Source organism: Leguminivora glycinivorella, chromosome 24 (genome assembly GCF_023078275.1).
Source record: "Leguminivora glycinivorella isolate SPB_JAAS2020 chromosome 24, LegGlyc_1.1, whole genome shotgun sequence".
Lineage (NCBI taxonomy): Eukaryota > Metazoa > Arthropoda > Insecta > Lepidoptera > Tortricidae > Leguminivora > Leguminivora glycinivorella.
This window is the reverse complement of record NC_062994.1, coordinates 9,323,496-9,342,832: the sequence shown is the minus strand read 5'-3', so window position 1 is coordinate 9,342,832 and position 19,337 is coordinate 9,323,496. Positions and strand designations below refer to the sequence as shown.

At 35.8% G+C, this 19,337-nt stretch overlaps 1 protein-coding gene across 1 annotated transcript in view; it reads right to left on the bottom strand.

Moving 5' to 3' along the window:
* The window catches only part of LOC125238645 (serine proteinase stubble), a 63,343-nt gene extending 45,695 nt beyond the window's left edge, over positions 1 to 17,648 (bottom strand). The window contains exon 1 of the mRNA XM_048146012.1: positions 17,058 to 17,648. The gene's annotated coding sequence lies outside the window, so the exon portion shown is untranslated. The remainder of the gene's footprint in view (positions 1 to 17,057) is intronic.
* Positions 17,649 to 19,337: the final 1,689 nt, after the last annotated feature.

Sequence of the window (19,337 nt, the reverse complement as noted above, 5' to 3'; positions counted from 1 at the left end):
AACCATCTTAAGATAACGAAAATATTAATTAGATTTACATATCAATAGGTGTTAGCAAATGCAAAGAAAACTTATTTTTATAAATATTTTCACTTACGTGTAATTTTGGAATGAATATGAATGCCACAAAATGTTAAAATATTCCCATGATGGCAAAAAATATTCTCCCAAGGATATCATTTTCATCCTTTCATTGATGAAATTCCGGGCATATTTAGCAAGTCTTACACCGGCCGACACCGGCTGTGGCAAGTCACAAGAGTTGTTTCAAAAGCTTGAAGAGTCTGAGCGATATAATCATTCAGCCAAACTTAACTTACTTTAAATTATTTACATTTAAGTGGTATGACGTATGACTAACTTGTAGGTAAGGTAAAGGCTTACTTTGCTATTCGAAAACAAATAGCAAAATTGCATTTTATCCACAAGAGGGCAAAGTAATTTCATACAAATTTTAACTTGATGTCTTAAGCTGGCTTGTAGAATTTACGTATAAATGATGATTTTGAATCATAAATATTGAATTAATGGATGGATTTGATTTAATTTGATGTTCTATAGTCAGTATTTTGTTCGTGTTGGGTGGTGTTGGTGTGGTGAAAAATGTTGTGTTTCACTCGGTGGCAAAGTTTGTTTAACGTACGTGCCTTGAAACCCTCGCAACGCTCAAGATTCCACTTTTTGAACCACTCGCGGTTCAATATTGGAATCTTTCGCTTGCTCTGGTATCAATATTAGCACGTGCGGTTAAACAACTACTTTGCCCCTTGTAAAACAAATAACGAATGTATTGTTGTCAATTAAGTTAAATAAAAAGTGTTCAGTTTCAATCTATTTTATGTGCATGACGAACGTTTGATTTCAAAGAAGTTTGATTTGAAGTGCAAATCTTGAAATTGCTTATCTGAAAGGTCAACCAACTCTGGCCGAGACGTCATAGTGACACATTTATTTATGTAAACACTAGTTTTAAGTGCGGTTTGTTATTCTACGATAACTAGACATAAGACTGTTTTGCAATGTTCTCAGGGCGCCATGCCTCTCCATAACAACTCTACATGTACCGTGGTTCGCAATAAAGATATTCTATTCTATTTTAATTAATTTATTTAACCGACTTCTTTACCGAAAATAACGGGGAGGTTATATATTCGGGTGGTTGTTTATTTATTACATACGTTGCAAAATGATAAACTACTTTTCAGTGCCACTCTTGGCAAATAAGGGGTTGAAAGAATTACTTTAACCCACCGGCTGTGAGTTGCAACAAAAAATTACTTACAATTTTGGGGGTTATTCTAAAAAAGTTTCTCAGTATGCTTCTAAAAGGCCAACGTACACTGGTTAGGTAACCTGCGCACGCGCATGCATAGGGAACGCGCGCGACCCACGCCGACTTTCACAGTAACGGTCACGCCACTGCCCCACTTACTGTTGACATAACCCGCGATTTATCTGACTGGTGATATAGGTTAACAATTAGATAAATGTCATATCAAAACTTTCAATCATCAAAACATTCGAAGGATTTTTTTTATTTTTTTTTTCAACTGATAGTGTGGAATGATTTCAGTTACTTAGTCCTTTAAATAAATGAAATTTAAATTTAATTGAAATAAAAACTTGCCTTAAAAATATATATTATTTATGGTAAAAAAAAAAATATTCTTGTATGTCGGCGGCGGCGGCGGCAGGTTTGTATTTATGTATAGGTACTTAGTAGTGAAATAGTATATTACGATACAAGTGCGGAAAAAAGGAAGTTCGAAACGAGTGGCGATAAATTAAAACACGACCGAAGGGAGTTTAAATCTACACGAGTATCGTACAACGTTTTTCAGTAGGTACATATACACCCTGTTTTTATTGAATTCCGTTAATTTTAAGGGAAGATTCTTCCGTTCAAATTCAATCAATTTCTCTAAGAAACTAGCCTCTTAACTCTTAGTACGTTTTCACATTATCCGATCCGATATCGGATGTCGGAAAGATTTCAATAGAAATAATCCAATAGGTATGGCACCTGTAATGTCGGTCCGACAACCGATATCGGATCGGATAATGTGAAAACGCACTTACGGTTATCAAATTGTGGCATCCCTCACCACTTCCTAATGTTATTTGTTTTGACATGTGCCGTCAAACACTTGACAATGACTTTAATGTTATGATTAAGGTCCTCTCACAATAATTAATCCATGTATGAAAACGAAAAAAATTTTTTTTTTCGAATTTAACAAAAAGCGATATACAAGGTGGTTCCCTGTTGATGAACCTAACTGTGAGTCGAATTTAACGGAAAACAAAAAAACACGGTGTATATGGGCCTATACAGTTTCGACCTGACAAGAAATAAAAAACTGCGCAGTAGTGCGCGAAAAAAAACACCATATATACAATGAAATAGTACATTACAAGTTACAATACAAGTGCGGAAAAGAAGACGTTTTCAGTACTATGTCCCTTTACAGTGTCGACAATTACAAGTAAAATGTACCTACTACTTTGTGCACGAGTGCGGATAAAAAGCACCATTATGTACTATCAGCTGCAAAAGTGCGTGGAGAAATTATGAATGAGTTTTTTTTATAAATGGGCTTACTCTTGGCCACAGACTAGCCAAAGGCAAAGACGTGGCCTACGATGGAGTGAGCTCGCCCGGAAGATGCCTGTTCACTCTTGATGAGTTGCCGGGTTATATGAGCTCGGAAATATAGTTTTCCCCTCACTAGCTCGGAAACACGTGTTTTGTCCTTTAATACCAGCGGGTAAAAACGCATTTTATCCACTAGTGGGTAAAAAGTAATTTGACCTTGAACTGCTTTAAAATAGATAAAAGATAAAATAATCAAGTAATAAAGAAACTACTGGAAGCAGTGATAAACGCATTTTTTGCGTTGTAGTTTCCTCGCTATAGTGAGGGGAAAAGTTTTGTGTTACACTCGGGTGCAAATGTATTTTACTTCTCGTGTGTTAAAAAAACTCGCAAGTTCAGGATTCTATTCTCCAATATGAACCACGCCAACAAAGTCGCTTCGCTCGTGGTTCAACTATAGGATCCTTTCACTTGCTCATTTTTCAATTCCACACTCGGCGTTAAAATACAACTTTGCCCCCTTGCATAACAAATAACTATTATTGATAAATTCGCCATGCATTTTTGCAGCTGTGTTGATGATGTTTTAGGTACTTAAGGGTATGAGCCAAGGATGATTTATATAGGACTAGCTTTTACCTGCGGCTTCGCTCGCGTTAGAAAAAGAAAAAAGTAGCCTGCGTCACTCTCCATTCCTTCAACTATCTCCACTTAAAAAATCACGTCAATTCATAGCTCCGTTTTGCCGTGAAATACGGACAAACAAACACACACTTTCCCATTTATAATATTAGTATGGATTATACAATCTTCATACTAAGAATCTGCTAAGAATCGTACCTCAATTTTTAGCGCCACCTATTAAATACTATCATAGCTACACTGAAGATGCCTACAATAGTTATTTGTTTTACAAGGGGGCAAAGTAGTTGTTTAACCGCACGTGTCAATATTGATACCCGAGCAAGCGAAAGATCCCAATATTGAACCGCGAGCGTGCGAGTGGTTCAAAAAGTGGGATCTTTTTTGAAGATGATTTCAAAACGAAGGTTAAACAAACATTTTACCGAGTGAAACACAAAATTTTTCACCACACCAACACGAACAAATACTACCTATAAAACATCAAATTAAATCAAATCCATCAATTTATTCAATATTTATAATTCAAAATCATCATTTATAGGTAAATTCTACCAGCCAGCTTAAGACATCAAGTTAAAATTTGTATGAAATTACTTTGCACTCTTGTGGATAAAATGCAATTTTGCTATCTGTTTTCGAATAGCAAAGTAAGTAACAGTTGGTGCAGTGAAAATTTATTTTTTTCAAAATGTTGATTGACGTGATATCATGATATTAAAATAAAGAAGCATGTAATTTGTTCTTATAAAAAATAAAAACACGCAAAAATATTTCGGGAAAATATGATTTTGGCCACTTCCAGGCTGCGAAATAGCGCCATCTAGTTTTAAGCCTAAAAGGCCCATACATTTCAGGGTACGCTTTTTTGTATAGGCTTTGTCTGTCCCGTATTATACAACCTGTTTTTATTGAATTCCGTTAACACTAAGGGAAGATTCTTTAGATCAAAATACAATAAATTTATCTAAGAAACTAACATCTTAACTCTTACGGTTATCGAGTTATTAAAAAAAATTAAGGTAATTACTGAACACGTGTCTGTCTGTCTGGCCATCGTTCCCGACCAATTCCTAATGTTATTTGTTTTGACATGTGCCGTCAATCACTTGACACTAACTTGAATGTTATTCTTAAGGGTCTCTCACACTAATAAATTCATTTATTATGTATGAAAATGATGAAAAAATTTTTTTGCGAATTTAATTAAAAGTGATATACAGGGTGGTTCCTGATAATGAACCTAGATACGTGTCGAATTTAACGGAAAACAAAGAAAAACACGGTGTATGGTCCTTTGTATGAGCCAATAGTTTCCTGAAATGATTTGCCTTCAACCTCAGACTAGTCCCTATAAACCAGACCTTTATCGCTATGCACTTTATCTAATCATGCGCAAACTGGTTGGTCAGGAAGCGAGTGCCGTTACGCATGCGCGGTCGTTGCCTAGTATTCCTGTGGTTCTAACACGAGTTTGACTATGACAATGTCTCGTGCTTAGCGATGTGAAACCTGACCAGAATAGCACGGGAGTGATTGGGCCATTTTTTTTTTCAAAGTTGTCCACCCCACTTTTTTTGTAACATGGTTATTTTTTACGCGATTCATACTCAAAATCGAGAGCTTTTTCGATCCTGATAGGAGAAAAATATGTCCCAAGATTTCCATACATTTTTCAAACCTTCTATTCCGTTACCGCCCTACAAAATTTATTAAAAAATGGTAACGAAATGTGAAAAAACATTGGGACACTTTTTGCTCCTATTAGGATTGAAAGAACTCGCGATTCTGAGTGGAAACTAGATACATAAAAATTTCCAAATCCAAAAAAAAGTGGGGTGGACATTAGAAAACTTTGAAAAAGTGGCCCGATTATATTTTGTTCGTTTTTATAGCCGATAGCTCATAGCTCACTAGCTCGCGGTAAGACCAGTGCCTTAATGACATTACATACGCGACATGAGCTTTTTAAAATCCCTTAACGTTTTACCAAATCAATGTCGGTAAAAGACCGAAGTAAACAGCAAATCTCACTTCGGGCTTTTAGCAACCGCCATTGGTAAAACCTAGGTTTTACCGTACTTCGCGCTTTTACAGTAACATATACATTAGTTTTAAACATACGTTTGGCTGAATCAAACGGATAAACCGCAACAAGTCGAACTTGTTAAATTCACAATGCAAATTTCTCTCAGTGTGCTGCTGGGAAATATTTCAAAAATTAAATTTATTATCGTGTGAAAATTAAGAATACTTAACTCAAAAACACTCGTTAATCTCTTCATCTTTTTATTTATCGCCCGTATTACGTTTACACGCTGTATACCTATGAAATAGGTATGTCAATAATAGCTTGGCATGCCTACGAATATCTGTGTCAAAATTGTTATCATAAAATGGCCTAAACAAAGTGTAAGTTATAAATATTACACGCACAGCACAGAATTATAAATATTATGTCATAAAAAACACATACTCGTACCAAGTACCTAATCAAAGTTGAAAATTTTACTGACTTTGTAAAAATTTTGCGTTTGCTTAAAAATTACATAACTATGAATAAACAAAATGTTAAGAATTTATACTAAACGCTAAACACGAAATAAACCTATCGGGGTCATTGAACCAAGAAAAATGATGAACTTTATGAGTAAGCATAATATCTAGTAATTTGTAGAAAAATAGATCATTTTTTTCTTATAAATGGGCTTACTCTTTACTAGCCAAAGGCAAACACGTGGCCTACGATGGAGTGAGCTCGCCCAGGGGGGCGATTTTTGAATCTCGTATACACGAGATTTTGTCACTAAAATACCGGTTGAAAACGGTGACTTGCTTATTATTTTCAGTAATAATTTTCTGAATTCGAACGCGTGAGACTCATCGGCCCCCGAAGATGCCTGTTCACTCTTGATTTGAAGGTTGCCGAGTTATATGAGCTCGGAAATATTACCGCCGGCAAGGAATTCTACTCCTAATAAATGGGAACAAAGATTTCATTATTACCTGTTGACTTTTCCTACTGACAGATTGAGTCTGTTTCAGTCTCCGTTGTTTGCTCATTGAGCATACAGTCGTTGTGTGGAGGTTGTGGGTACGTGATGACACAACTCACTGGTCTTTCGCATGTTTTAATGTATAGGCTACTAGATTCATATCGATTTGGTCAAATTTGGCACAATAAATGATTGTCTTTAGCATTTGACATGAAAAAACAATATTTCGATTTTGGGTATGATGACTACGTATTTTCGATTAAAAACGTGTGTAATTTTTTATTTATTTTGGCCACCTAAATTGCTGTCAGCGATGTAATGACGTCATCAAATTCGAACCTTACTGCATGTCAAAACAATCACTGACATACTCAATTGTTTTCGAGTAGAATGACCAGATGCACAGATAATAGCACTATAGATTAACATGACTGTGTCGTTTTCATCCGATTACGAAAAGGTATACTTTAAAAATACTTATTGCTGTTTTTAAGTCATAATATTTCGGTTAATTGGACAGTACTTAATCATATTTAAAAAAGGTCAAGTAGCTTATTACGACAAGTCTCGATTTCGTCTTTTTCGCACTTATATCGTAATGTAATATTTTGATCTCGACTATTATATACGTCAGTGCATTCCATCAGGCTAGTAGTCATTTTGTTATTATTTATGTTTACTATCTCAGTATTAGAACAAATGAACATTGTCGGCACCATGCAATGAAATTGTTTACAAAACAGAAGTTATTAAACAAAATATTTTGTTACAATATAACTAACACAAACAATATGGACTTCCGAATCATAGATTGTAGAAACCCACAGAACTATATCTATTTAGATATACAGCGTGTGTATTCCATACGGGCGAATATCTTAATAACGATTAGTATCGGACCCAAAGAGCTTAGCTAAGTATATGTTTTCTTTTTAAATAGACGAGATTTTTTTTTTTCATATATAATAATTCAGCACGGAATGTATTACGTCCACATCAATTAGCGTACCTACCTAATTGTCATTACGACATGACGTTTATGTCATGTGGAATTAAGTTGGACGGCGTACATTGCCGCTTGGTCAGATTTAAAAAATTAATTAAGTACTCTTATTTTAATAACACTTTTTAACAAAATAATTATCCTATACGATTCGTTTGATCAGATACTATAACTGGATACATTATTCGCCCGTATGGAATCCACACGCGGTATAAGAAACAAGTAGATCACCCGTGTGGTGACGGGTTAAGAATTTCACCACCCCCTTTCTTCCCGTGGGTGTCGTAGAAGTCGACTGTGGGATATGGGCTAAATTGTGGCGTGGGCGAGAGGCTGGCAACCTGTCACTGCAATGTCACAATTTGGATTTCTTTCAACGCCTTTTTGCCAAGAGTGGCACTGAAACTTAGAAATTCATGTGCTGTTCCTACCCCTTTATGGGATACAGGCATGATTATATGTATGTATGTACCTAGGTAAGTAGATCATATATTTGTATAGAGGCCGAGCGTGTCAGATTTTGTACTAAAGTTGTTACTTGCCTGTGATTGGAAATATCTCAGGCCCTTGAATATTTATATTTTTTTGTTGTTGCGAAGCAGTGGGGCACAGTAAAGGCTATTTATTTATTAATTATTTATTTTATGGTATTGGAGGCAAACGAGTAGACAGGTCTGATGGTAAGCGATCCTTGCCGCCCATGGACACCCGAAACACCAGAACTGTTGGAAGTGCGTTGCCGGCCTTTAAGATGGGTGTACGCTCTTTTCTTGAAGGTTTGAAGGTCTTATCAGTCCGGAAATACCGCAGGCGACAATTGAATAACCACAAATTTAAAATTTTGAGAAAACCCCCGACCGCGACATAGTATACCGATTTTCATGAAACATGGCTAAAAACACTCCGGACTGACTCAGCTTTCAATAGAAAGAACTAAATCTAAATCGGATCATCCGTTCGGGAGCTACGATGCCACGGACAGACACACACACAGACAGACAGCCAAACAGACAGACAGACACGTCAAACTTATAACACCCCGTCGTTTTTGCGTCGGGGGTTAAAAAGTAAAGTTTCGTAGAAAGAAATCCGCATTTAATTTGCAAGTATGACTCAGTGGGTAAGGCAGATGCAACAGAAGTGAACAGGTTTGAGGCCGGTCAGGTGATTCACGGATTATAGAGGGACCTACACTCGACAGGAAATATTAAAGCTCAGAAATTCCTAGTTGAGAAATTTCTTCTAAGTCAGGAGGAAATGGGTGCGCCAAAGTTCATATAAAATTGTTATATAGATTATTGGTAGTCCGAAAATGTTTCTCATACAATTTTACATTATAACGATCATTATTTATAACAATTTTATGTTAATAACTATCGTAACTTCGAATGACTTATGTTCATAATGTCATTCATCATAAATACGTTTTATACTAATGTTTATATACTTATTGATTTATTTATTTATTTATTTAATCTTTATTGCACAACAAAATAAGGTACAAATGGCGGACTTAATGCCTCAAGGCATTCTCTACCAGTCAACCAATGGGCTAAACCAGAAAGATTAAGTAGGTGCAGTGTCTTAATAAAAAGAAGGAAAAGGAAACTGTAACCTAAACTATGGATAGATGAATATTAAACTATACATATTCAAGATAAACTTACATATATACGTAATAAAATACACGTATACATATATACGTATTGATAATAACGATTGCGAGTAATATAATTTATCGTTATATTATTGTTAACAGAACAGACATCACATGTGACAGTCCAGTTAGGTGCGACGACGAGCGTAGCGAGGAGGAGCGTGTTAGGTTGACCGTGAGCAAACCAGAAACGACTTTTAATGTAAATTGTATATGTCACTGTAAAAACTTCAAGCGCGCTTCTATAAATGGCACAAGTTTTTCATAGAACTTCCGCAAAACTTTTTAAATAATTTTATGATAAATGATTTTCTTAAACACAAAATTATGAATGTTATTAAATATTTGTATAGAATTTATGATTAAAAATTTTCGACTAAATGATTATTATGAACAGTGATAGTAGTACTATTGATAATAATGAAACAAAATTATGATAAGTAAAATTATGAGAAATGATCATTCGGAGCACAAATCGGTATAAACAATAATTTTATAACAAATAATTTTATATGAGCCAATATGGACCCGGAGGAAATACATGATACATGTTTTTTTTTTATACGACGTCCGTGGCAAACAGGTATACGGTCCGCCTGATGGAAAACGGTCACCGTAACCTATGGACGCCTGCAACTCAAGGGGTGACACGCTCGTTGCCGACCCGTTAGAAACTTGTATACTCCTTAGTCCTTTTTTGAAGAATAATACTGTAGTTCATCGGGAATACCTCGGCAGCTCATTCCACAACCGGAGCGTCCGCGGGAGGAAATTGTATATCTGAATGCAAAACAGAGGGGAAAAAAATCCCACCCTCCCATCGGAAAAATACTTTTTCACCACAACAACTGCTAAAGGCTTGCTTTACTAATCGAAAACAGCAAATTTGCAGTTTATCCACAAGAGTGCAATGTAATTTATATAAATTTTAACTTGATTAAGACATCAGCTGGCTGGTAAAATTTATCAATTTACCTATAAATGATGATTTGAGACATAAATATTGAATGAACTGATGGGTTTGATTTGTTCGTGTTGGTGTGGTGAAAAATTTTGTGTTTCACTCGGTGGCAAAGTTTGTTTAACCTTCGTGCCTTGATACCCTCGCAACGCTCAAGTTTCCACTTTTTAACCACTGGCTGCGCTCGCGGTTCAAATATTGGAATCTTTTGCTCGGGTGTGTGGTTAAACAACAACCTTGCCCCCTTGTAAAACATAAATAACTATTTTTGTACCCTACCTAAAAAAATAGGTGTAGGTTACGTTAACTGTTTATACGTACACCTATGTACATTTTTTTATACTACGTCGGTGGCAAACAAGCATACGGCCCGCCTGATGGAAAGCGGTCACCGTAACCTATGGACGCCTGCAACTCAAACAGTGTCACATGCGCGTTGCCACCCCATTAGAAACTTGTACATTCCCTTTTGCTGTGTTAAGTACACAGCAAAAAGGAGTGAACAAGTTCTAAGGAGGGTTCGGGTTTCCAATGACTCAAAGAACAATAGACGGAACAAGTTAGTTCCGTAAGTCCTCCCGTCGCCAGCACACCGCACCCTACAGTTTATGACAATAAAATTATCTTATCTTATCTTATCTCGTTGAGCTCTGGCAGCCTTACTCACCGGCAGGAACACAACATTATGAGTAGGGTCTAGTGTTATTTGGCTGCGGTCTTCTGTAAGGCGGAGGTACTACCCCAGACATAAGTACATAAGTCCATACATAAGTAGGTAAGAAACACTTGAAGCTAAAACAAAGGGCGTGATTTCCGGTGCTAAGCTTTGATAATTGTAGCACGATCTTCACTCATATTATTAAATTAAAACGGGACTTAATCGCGTAAAACTTACGTTTTATATTTAACCCGACGTTTCGGACATGACATTACGTCCGTGGTCACGGGTAGACTGGCTGGGAGTTGTATCAACATCTTCTAGCTGTACGAGTTTTTCGAACTACCCGCACTTGATTGTCATCAGTCACTTTTACGCTAGGGTTGCCACTCTGCCTACATACAACACTCACGACATCCGATGGTATGAGACGGGAAGTTTTCTCACGTTTACACTTGCTAATCACTGGATTCCACGAAGATGAAATCCCTTGCCCTTCATTTTGATTGAAATTACGATGTTTCCTGATTTCAACCGCTTCACGTACTTTCCTGCTATAGTAAAGACGTTCAGTTGAAAGGACTTTGGGATTATGCAGTTCAATCCAGTGGTTCGGTCCTGACTCTAGCAAATAAACGTAAACGTAAACGTGAGAAAACTTCCCGTCTCATACCATCGGATGTCGTGAGTGTTGTATGTAGGCAGAGTGGCAACCCTAGCGTAAAAGTGACTGATGACAATCAAGTGCGGGTAGTTCGAAAAACTCGTACAGCTAGAAGATGTTGATACAACTCCCAGCCAGTCTACCCGTGACCACGGACGTAATGTCATGTCCGAAACGTCGGGTTAAATATAAAACGTAAGTTTTACGCGATTAAGTCCCGTTTTAATTTAATAATATAATTGTAGCAATTACAGATACACAAAAAGTATGCAAATTTGTTGAAAACAAAGGCTTGTGGTAACGGTGATTCGCAAATTTATACAAATAAAACGTTGAGGAATTATAAATATTAAGTGTTTTTGTTTAAATTAGTTATAATGGATATTCGTTGCCTGAATCAGAATTTTGCCCTTTACGTTCAGAATTTAAGTAACAACGTAGGTAGTTTCCCAAGACATTAAATCTAAAATAATACATACATACATACATACAATCACGCCTGTATCCCGTAAAGGGGTAGGCAGAGCACATGAAACTATTAAAGCTTCAGTGCCACTCTTGGCAAAATAAGGGGTTGAAAGAAAACGAAACTGTGGCATTGCAGTGACAGGTTGCCAGCCTCTCGCCTACGCCACAATTTAACCCAAATCCCATAGTCGCCTTCTACGACACCCACGGGAAGAAAGGGGGTGGTGAAATTCTTAACCCGTCACCACACAGGCAAAAATAATACATAGGTATTTTGTTCCGTTTATATGTAACGGAAGGGTTACCACGGAAGACCAGCGTCAAAGTATCCAAAAGGTACCTTGATACCAAGCTGAGTGGAAACCTTTTCAGTGACGTTTATATGGAATTATTGTGACATGTTTTCGTATTTCAACAAGCTTTTATTCAACTTGCCTTGTTAGTGTGCCTCAAAACGTAAAAGCTAAATTTGACCCACTTCCCGGTTTCCGATTGAGCTGAAATTTTGCACACATATGTAAATCACGTGACAATGCAATATTATGGTATCATGGAGCTGATCTGATGATGGAGCAGAAAGGTGGTCATATTTAGGAACTGTGTCATGAAATGTCGTATCCCATCGAGTAAGGAGTTTTTAGAAACGTCTCGAAAAGCAGTAGATGACTATATAATTGAAAAAGGTGCAGTCGGCGATAAAAGCTTGTGCCGAAAATTAATTTTTTGGAAAAAAAAACTTATTTTTATTGTTTAAGCGTCCTGAATAAAGTTTTTTTTTTCTTTCTTCTTTCCTTTCTTTCTTTCTAAAGCTAATTTTGACTCTACAAACTATATATTGATTTAGACTAACACGATTTGCACTCATAATTTTAGAACAAAACGGGACTTAATCGCGTAAACACTTCCATTTATATTTGGCCCACAAACTATATTAAAATTAATATCTATAAAAAACAAAAAGTACAAAAGACTCGCCAATTTTTATTCCCACTGTCAACATGTTAGTTTCTACAAAATATTACGACAAATATGTCTCATTGTACGAGTACTGGCTAAATAACTACCCCTATGTGATGTAAATTACAATATGTTGCAATTCTTGCGCATTTCTGATAGTAAAAATGCGGGTTCCGACAGCTTAGGCATTCCTGCACGGAGGCAGTCTGCATCGGACATGTGACGGCTCAGCCACGACATTGGTCTAAGCGCGACAGCGGGGAGCGGCGGCCATACATCGGAGCGAGACACAGCTATGGGACTTTTCATTCGCACGTATGGCTGCCGCTCACCGCTGCCGCGCTTAGACCAATGTCGTGGCTGGGCCGTGATTGTCAAATTCGATGCTTATATATGTACATACTAGCTTTTGCACGCGGCTTCGCTCGCGTTAAATTCGAAAATTAACTTCCACCCCCCATTTTAGGGAATTGGGGGGTTAGAAAGATTCAAAAAGTAGCATATGTCACTATCCGTCCCTTCAACTATCTCCACTTAAAAAATCACGACAATTCGTTGCTCCGTTTTGTCGTGAAGGACGGACAAACAAACAGACACACACACTTTTCCATTTATAATATTAGTATGGATGTATATGGAGTATGGATATTGATTTATTTCAGACAAACATATCATGTTGTATAAACTTCACTTCAAAAATTAAAATACATTAAAAGAAAATTAAATTCGAATTACATTAAATTCAAAATTTTATGCTAGAAAAAACGTCATTTTGTCAGTCAAATTTTTGAATGCGACTTATCCGTATTTAGATCTAATATTTATAGTTCGAATCGGACGGTCTGCCAATTATCTAAATATTATGTACTTTTAGTATACATATTATGGAGCAAATATTTCAGTGCCATACAAATTTAGTTTCTTCAAATCAAAACATCACCTCAGATATTAATATATCCGTTTCATATCGTATCCAATCAAAAATTTTTTTTTTTTTTTAAGTTCGAATTGAGCCTCGAATCTTACACTAAAGGAGATCCCTCAACGACATTGTAGTTCAGTCCACATTCGACATTGTAGTCCGGACCACATATGATGTGCATAAAAATCTTTAATAAACTTCCTCAATCTATAAAACAAATAGACAGTATTAAATTATTCAAAAAATCTCTTAACACATATCTAATAAGCAAAACCTTTTATACATTGCAAGAGTTTTTTGATGACAGAATGTTTAATTAATACCTATTATAACAAAATTAAGTAGCTAAAAGTATTATTAATAACTTGTAAAACCTAATTTGTAATTTATTTATATACCTACTATTAAGTAGTTGTAAGATTGCTGCGCCCTTGCAGGGTCATATTACTCCCACATGTTATATGTTTGTAATATGTTTGCAATAAATGCTTTGTTTGTTTGTTTGTTTGTTTGTTCTAGATAAAATGAATTATTTAGCTTGTATAGGTACAAATGGAATTGTTGTGTTCGTGATTTTAGTAGTAGTAGTAGTAGTAGTAGTAGTAATACACTTTATTGTACAAAAATAAGAACACATAATAACAGGAAAGAAAAAGAACACACACATCATTTGTACAAAGGCGAACTTATCCCATTAAGGGATTTCTTCCAGTTAAGCTTAGATTTTAGGGCACAAAAGAATAGCGGTCAGCGGTCACGTTGCTAATCGTATCTGTTAACGCCTAATTTTAAAAATGAGGTTATCTTTACTGACTTTGAGACAGTGTCATTTCGATTTCTGATACTTCTAAATTATACCTACTACAAAGATGGCATATTATTAATATACACGACAACGAGGCAAGGGAAAAAAATTAACCACGCATTCCTAGGGCCGGAAGAAAGAAAAAAAAATGGTATATACAAATGAGGAAATTTTTCAAAAAAATTTTTTTTTCTTTTTATTTTATTATTTTTGAATGTATTTATAAATAAAAAGTAAATGTTATACGGGAACTTAAAATGAGTTTTTAAATTTAAAAAAAATATCATTTAAACCCTATTGTTTTTTTTTCGCCTAAGATAAGCGCTCTTGCATACCATGTAAGGTCATTGTCCTAGTTATAATCCATGCTCTAGTTTTCGTCACTTGACGGAATATGACGTATAATATCATTATATGAGAATTTCATGAATAATATTATACGAGAGATACAATTTTAAAGAGATCTGTTTAAAAATAATAAGGATTGGAACGGTTACAAAATTCGTAAAGCAAAGTAGGTTTATATTAGAACTAGCTTTTACCCGCGGCTTCGCCCGCGTAATAAAAGTATTCATTAAGATTTTCATTTGGATCCGTAGGGACCGTAGGTTTCTCTGTAGGTATATTTATCTGCGATTATTTCGATTGCACATAATACTTTTGCTTGCAATGATTGTAGAAATATTACACATCGACCACAGCGTAGGTAATTCTATATACGCCGGGGAAACCTTTATAAACATCCCACATAGACCGTATTTGGACACTATGATCGGTGGGTAAAAAGTACTTTTTTCTACTATCCCTTACAATTTTTTACATTTTGCTTAGGTATACTTATCGCAAACGCAATCTTCAAGCAAGCAAACAACGATCGTCTTAGAGCACATTGATTGTAAGAGACCGCCGACCGATTATCCGTATCCCTCTAACGATACCCATATTATCCGTATCCGTATCCGTATCCGTATCCGTATCGCTATCGCTATCGCTATCCCTATCGCTATCCCTATCGCTATCGCTATCGCTATCGCTATCCCTATCGCTATCATTATCGCTATCCCTATCGCTATCCCTATCCATAGGGATAGCCCTATCCCTATCCCTTATCAAGATGTTTAATGATATAACACTTTAAGTTCTCGCGCTTTGTACACATATTTAAAGTCACATACAGGTCGAACGCGATTAATTAACATTATTTTTACCTTTTTTCCCAACGTTTCGGCCAGGTTGCACTGGCCGTGGTCGCGGAAGACTGACGTCCCAGCAAAATGTCACAGGAGATGTAAACAACACAAAACTACCCGATATTAATTTATATAAATGTTCGGGGTAGACAAATAAATATAATCCCTTCATCCCTTTTTTTTGAATTTTAAATAAAAAGTAGCCTATGTTCTGTCTCAGGGTCTAAAGATTGTCTGTTCCAAATTTCATCAAAATCGGTTGCGTGGTTTAAGCGGGAAAGCGTAACAGACAGACAGACAGAGTTACTTTCGCATTTATAATATTATATAGTATATATAGTATATATATAGTATATATAGTATATATAATATAGTATGGAGTATGGATTTCGCCAAAAGGACGAAAACTTACAATCATACCAAAATATACAGAGAATATCATTTTAAATAAATAAAAATACTTTGAAAAGTAAATAAGAATGTCGTCGAAAGCTTTTTGTCCGTAATAAATGAGTCATTAGCGACCGCAACAGACATTCACACAAAGCCACAATCTCACTTTCGCATAACTTAAAATATTGGTGCCAATTATCTATGTCACTTTTATTTTTCATCCTTTCCTGTTGTATTTATCGAAACTAAGCAACCTTATTGCAAAGCCTTAAGAATTCAATTGACACTGAAAAGGATTCAAAAATCGAACGACCTCGATTGACCGTTACCACCTTTCTATAAATGTCAATCTTAAAATATGATTTGAATTTATCGAAAAAAATCTTGGTCTTTCTTGTGGCACAAAATCGTGCAGGTTACATTCCGTACGGGACTGGTCATTTCTCTGACCTACATTCGAAGAAGGCGCCGTCGCGATAGATATTTAAGATATTTCAACGATTTCAACTCATTTTAGCACTTTTCCCTTCCAAAACGTATTTTTTTTTTTTTTTTTTGGCATCTCTGGCATTTATTATCCGTACCTGTGCCTGCATTTAAATTAAAAAATAAATAAAAAAGTTGAAAGGTATTTTATGATCATGCAATCTTTAAAGACAAAATAAAAAAACTAATTTAAACTTTTGCCAAAGCTCCCCAAACAACATAAAAGGGTTTTTTATCACACGATCGTCCGTTTAAAAATAGAACGCGTTCGGCCGTCGTACAAAAAGTTTGTAAAACTTTTAAGATTTGCAAATGTCACTGGAAATGCTTGTTTCTGCTATGTGCTGCTTTAAGCGTTCTCGAGTCTGTAGGAAGAGCAATAACCTATGATTGCAGGGCCGTTAGTCCTACAGTCACTGAGCAGGGGAAAAAAACTGCAAGTCTTACTAATTATAGTTTCATTTTATACAGTAGCAGAAATGGTTTACTTAATAATCTAGTTAATTATAATGACTACACTTAAAACTTATAATTATAACTTAAAGTAAATTTAAAGTGGATTAAACGGTAGAATTCCTTAATTTATGTGTGCGGTAAATTAAAGACCGTTAGCAAACTTAGGGTCAGCAACGGTGCATTGAAATCAATTTAATATTCACCTGTTCAAGTCACAAACTCACAATCACCATTTCTTTATCACAATTTTAACTTTTAAACTGAACAACTTGGGTGCTAGTATAAAGAACCTTTTTTTGACAGCCGGGAGCGCGCGCGTATGTTTTTTTAAAGTTTTTTTTTAAGCGGACGTTACCGCCGCCTTGACCGCGTCGCGACTAAGGCCTTACTGAACTCTTTGATCGTATACTCTTCCCGATGGCTTTCCACAGTCCACAGTTACTTTTCGCTTCGCTGCACTGATTCTCTGAGCTTAGTAAAAGAAAGCTTGTAGCTTGTAAACAAGGTTTTTGAGAAAGTTCTCTTGGGTTTTTGATGGGCAATCAATTTACCGTTTATTGTAAAAAGTAAGGAGAGCCTTTAGTTTACGCTGTTATAAATAGCGTCTAGTTAATTAATAAGATTGGTTATCTTCTTGAGTGGATAATAACAATTATTGATTAATTTTTTGAAGGGTCAATAGAGCCTGTAATTAAGTGAAAGTAGTTATTTATTTTTATTGGTCGTCATAGTTCTGGTTATGTCTCAAATAGGGATCTATAGTTTGGATCAATTGGATGCCGTTTCCAGTGCGATAGGAAGGCAGTGATAGTCCTTAACATGATACAGGAGGGGTCAATTCTCAATACAAACGCTCTCGACTATTTCCTCCCTGGTTTTTGACGATAGAGCAATGATTTTTTAAACGCAGATTATTATAATTTTTATCTGTGTCGGACCGTTTTGATTTTTTTGATATTCTTATTTTAAAAGACGCTAGAGCCCATCAAAAATTTCAAAAAACGGCTTTATTGATTATGGCGCGAAAAACGGTGTGGTATTCAAAATTGGTAACAATTAGCCAAAAAAACTAAACGGTCCGACACAGATTATTTCATTGTTATTCAGATTCTCAAATTTCGTTACGATTGATTAAGTTTTGAAGGAGGAAACAGTCGTGAGCGGAACCTTAATTTTAAAGACTTTTTCTACTCCCGTACTGTTATTCGTGAGTTACAAGGTCATGCATAGAACTTTAAAACCCTACATAAAAGATGTCAGGACAAGTCTATCTAGTCTATACCCTGAAAACATTTTGTAGCAGTAGCACGTTATAGCTGTTAAAGTTCTGTAACACATTGCTACCAACTTAACAAACCAATCACTTCATCGTAGAAAATTAAAATATTGTATGAAATACATTGTTGCCAACCTTAGAATGTCAGATAAAGCCTGGCATTCGCAGAGTCGAGTCTCGTTCGTTTTCTGCTGCGTTCATTGGCGACGCGTCGAATCGCATTCAAATGTACTCGATTCAAAGTCGATTCGTCTTAGAACTCGATTCAAAGCGGCTCGATTCGTCTTAGTGAACGCGATATTTTTGAAAATAATTCACAACAGTAGTTTTTTTTCTTACAGAGAACCATACCATCAGAATGAAGATTTATGGCCCAAAAAATTTTTCTTTCAGTATATATTTAATGTGGTTTGTGATACCATATATGACAGTTTTATTTTCATGTTTGCACTCAAACAAATGCATATTCAAAATGGTAGGCGGTCCACTAGATAACTAAGATGACTGAAAGTACCTAGGCATTTGTTTGAATTTATAATTTTCTTTTCAAAGTAAGTGCTTGGTCGTAGAAAAAGTATTCGTAGCAAAAGTATTGTATGTTTTAACTGAGTCAAAAAAGGTGAGTGGCGTGGGTAACAATTTGAAGCGAAGCCGAAAATTGTTAATAAAGACGCCACGAGCATTTTTTGACTCAGTTAAACACCGTTATACTATTTTCGCAATATCTTTTAACTGAGTTGTTCTGTAGGGACATTTTTTTTTTCCATAAACCTAATTAATAACACTTAGGACCAGTTGCATCAACCACATTTAACAGACACATCATCGTCACGCAGCAGAGGTCTATGGAATTTCCCATACTATAAAATTTTATGAATGCTTTAACGGTGACAGACGGTTTGGTGCAACCGACCCTTAGGGTTGCAAAAAAAACGGTTTTTTCTGGCTTGAAAAAAAACATGAAAAAATACAAAAGGAGTATGTTTTTTTTTCTAAAGTACGAAATATCTAAATTTGCAAAGTAGTTAATACTTTTATACGGTTTTTTAGACTTAATGTTAACTATTAAACGAATTTAATCAAATAACTTTAATTTCTGGTCTTATAAAAGTAACATTTACGAAATCTGTAGTTGGTAGTTATCACTATTTACTGTTGGCAACACCACCGCCTCTCCACGCTACACGCAGCATCGGGGATTCCTCAA